The following is a 3660-nucleotide window of genomic DNA, read 5'->3' on the forward strand; positions in this document are numbered from 1 at the left end:
GAAATGTTTCATTTAAAAAGTGTTGGTTTATAATAAGGTAAATGATCGAAGTGTTATGATGGTTGTTAGTATTGTAAGTATGATTCACTAGTTATGCTCTCGTGTATTTTCACCTTTGTGGGTGGATCCCTAGTGGTGGATCAGGGGTACCAAATCTTGCGATGTTCTCTTGGTTGAGTGGGAAGATTGAGAAGATTTGGTTGTTTCGAATGACATAATTGGTGTTGCCTTGGAGTTGTTAAAGTATTTCAATGGTTTTACATGTACCACCTTGCTTATGAAAGTTTATAGAAGAGCTACCATGCGTATTTATGGTTGTCCGACAATCTAATATTTCATGTATCGATTATGTGTGGTTGAATGTGGGGATCATTGAATCCAATTCTACTGTCCTTGAGAGGTAATATATAATTACTACATCTAGCATTTTGATAGTGTTGCTAGAGGGTTTGTATGCTTGGACATATCCCTCAATAAGTATCTGATGTCTAAAGACCAAAATTTTGTAACTTAAGCTTATGGAAATTTATGTTGGGAGAAGGAGATGTTGATAAGAACTATGATTGTTTGGGTATAATGAGTGTGTGTTGGTTGGTTCAGGTTCACTGCTATTTGTAGCAAGTATTGACTTGGAATTTTATCATGCTTAAGTGTTAAAGGATTCGTCCGGATGATTGTGTTAAGGTCCTTGATAACATGTTGTAGACGTGTGTTCGATTGACTTTGGTAGTTGTTGGGAATCGTTTTTTATGTTAGTTGAGTTTACATACAATAATAATTATCACTCGAGTATTGAGATAACTTCATCGAGGCATTGTAAGGGAGGATGTGTAGGTATTCAATTGGTTGATTTGAGGTTGGAGATGTAAAACCCTTAGTGGGTAATGAGATTCGGTAAGAAGGGCATACGAGAGAAGTATCCCCAGTAATTCGACTATTCAGATACTACTTTACCCTTACTTTAGCCAGTCTTTCCTAGTTGATCACTCGGGAAATAGTGATGGGTAAATTAGTATCTATTGTAACGATTTGATTTCCGTCGTTAGGGAAAAGCCAATGGGGAAAGAATTGCGATAAAAAAACTTTTGAGTAGTAACTTTGGATTTCCCAACCTAGTCCAGATTTGGACGAAATCAGAGTCGTTAAGGTGTAGGGAAATCTGGTAGCAATTGGGTTATCTAACTATGATTTTGATCACATGAGTAGATAGCTAAGACGTTAAAAAATCTGTACGAATTTACGGAATTGAATTTGGGTGAGTAGAACTCCCGGAATCGATCTTAGCGTGAACGATATTTTCTGAGCATCGTTGGTTAAAAGTGTGTTGTGAAATGGGGGTCTTGGAATTATTAAAATAGCTTACTAGTTCCGTGCAAGCCGCTGGGGCTAGATTTCTGCCGCCAGGGCGGGATCGCTATAGCGGGGTGAGGATCGCTGTGGCGGGTCCGACGCGACTTAAAGTCGTTAATAAACCCTAAAAACGTTTTATTCTGTACTTTTCGACCTTGAGAGCTAAGGAATGACCCCAGACGAGTTCTTGACCATTTTTCACCATTCTTGAGGCTAAAGGTAAGGTTTTAACTCCCCGAATCTGTTTTTCGATCCGTAGAACTTAGTTTCATGGGTAATTATCGATGGGGGAGGGTTTTGATCTGTGATTTATGGTGGAATAAACACTAATATAGGTATCGGGATCAAGGGTTTGGCCTAGGGTTGATAATGTTGATTATAATCCGGGTAATTAGGCCTCGTTTATTGATCGTTGCGTTAATTGTATGTTTTTTTACCACAAACAAGCAGGAAGAATCCGAAAAGGAAAGATTCAAGTGCCTTAGGGGATTCAAGCTTGGATTCGAGGTAGGTTATGGTTGTGATTTCATGTTGGTGTGATATATGTTTGTAATTGCTCATTATAATGCATGTATGTATACGAATGTTGCACTATTGATCACCCTAATCGTAAATGAGGATAATTGAATAATTGTATGCCATGAATCACCTCTTGTTGTATGATTGTGAGAATATACATTGTGATTGTGGTTTGTTGATTGGATCGATTGCCACGTTCCGGCATAAACATTGGATCGGTTGCCATGTTCCGGCATAAACATAGGATCAGTTTCCACGTTCCGGCAAAAACATTGGATCGATTGCCACGTTCCGGCATAAGCATTTGATCGGATACCACATACCGATACGCTAACAATTTGGGTGTGGATTCCATGAAAGGACCATTGAATTGGGTTCCGTGAGAGGACCATTGAATTGTGTTGTGTATCTACTTGTGATTATTACGTTCATATCTAATGATGATTGATATTGGAAGACTGTATGTTGCTCTAAATTGATAACTAATGCGTATTATTGAGAATGTGGGATGCTACATTGATCTTGAAAAGATGACTAATATTGTATATGTTCGGTATATGCTTATTTTATAATGTTGTGGTTACTTGCATGTGTTTCACTTATTGGAATAACCGCGTGATCCTACCAGTACACTGTGGTTGTGTACTGATACTGCACTTGCTTGTTCTTTGTTGAGTACAGGGCATCTTCAGGCGGTTATTGATAGAACTCAACTAAGTGACTATTGAGTGTGACCGGATTCAAGGGTGAGTCAGTTCTTTCAGGCCGCCATGGATTTCTCTTGTTTAAGTCCATTCTTTTCAGACTCAGACTATTTGTTTAATGTGTTTGTTTAGTTTCGGGGTTGTACCCTTTGTTCTTAGACTTGTCGTTAGTAGAGTTTTGGTACAATGACTTTCAGGTTCTAGGGGTTGAATTTCCGCATTAGTTTGGTTAGTTGTTTGTTAAAACCTTGGAGTTTATGGGGACTCCATTTTTATAGTCATTTAAACCTGTTTCCGTATCTTTAAATGCCTTAGCTTCTTTAAATGCCTTAGTTTTCATAAAATTTATTTGTTTGAGTTGTAGTAATGGTTCTCCCACCAGAGGGTTTGTGTGGGTGTCAATTACGACGGTCTGGGTCGTGACATGTACCTTAGTCTCTAGCTCCATCTCTGTGCGGGGCTGCACATATCATTGAGGGAAAATATTCTCATCTTGTTAAGATTGTAGATATAGTTTCTTTGATTACCAAAAAAAAAAAGATATAATTCCGTTAGTATGCAAATCAATTTACTCCGTGACATTAATTATGTAACTAATTACAAAAAAAACAAATATGTTGAGAGTGGGATTTGAACCCACGCCCTTTCGGACCAAAACCTTAATCTGGCGCCTTAGACCAACTCGGCCATCTCAACAGTTGCATATAATTTTCAGTGCACAATATAATTATTATTCTTTTATTGTAAACAAAAAATGTTTTTTTACTTGATTTGGTGAAGAAAAGAAATAAATTTTGCCTCTGGAAAATTCTATGTAATAATTATTACCCTCTCAAAAAATTATGAATCTTTTTGTAGTTTATATATGACGAATTTAGAATTTTAAATCTAACAAATGGGAGCCTTTGACTTAAAAAATTCATGAAATTAAACATTTGTCTCCATTGATAATTAATAAAATACAAATTCATATAGTAAAGCAGAAATTCAATAATTAATAATTAAATGTTTAAAATACATATGAAAATTTATTTGGTTTTCGAAATTCGAAAATCACCATAAATTGAGAAGAGAATCCCCCCCTTCC

General features: G+C 36.7%; 1 non-coding gene across 1 annotated transcript; it reads right to left on the reverse strand.

The window, feature by feature from the left end:
- Positions 1 to 3188: 3188 nt before the first annotated feature.
- Positions 3189 to 3269, reverse strand: TRNAL-AAG (transfer RNA leucine (anticodon AAG)). The gene has a single exon. It is a non-coding gene; the product is annotated as a tRNA-Leu (tRNA).
- Between the last annotated feature and the right edge of the window lie 391 nt (positions 3270 to 3660).

Source organism: Solanum tuberosum, unplaced genomic scaffold, assembly GCF_000226075.1.
Source record: "Solanum tuberosum cultivar DM 1-3 516 R44 unplaced genomic scaffold, SolTub_3.0 scf00899, whole genome shotgun sequence".
In the NCBI taxonomy this organism is placed as follows: domain Eukaryota; kingdom Viridiplantae; phylum Streptophyta; class Magnoliopsida; order Solanales; family Solanaceae; genus Solanum; species Solanum tuberosum.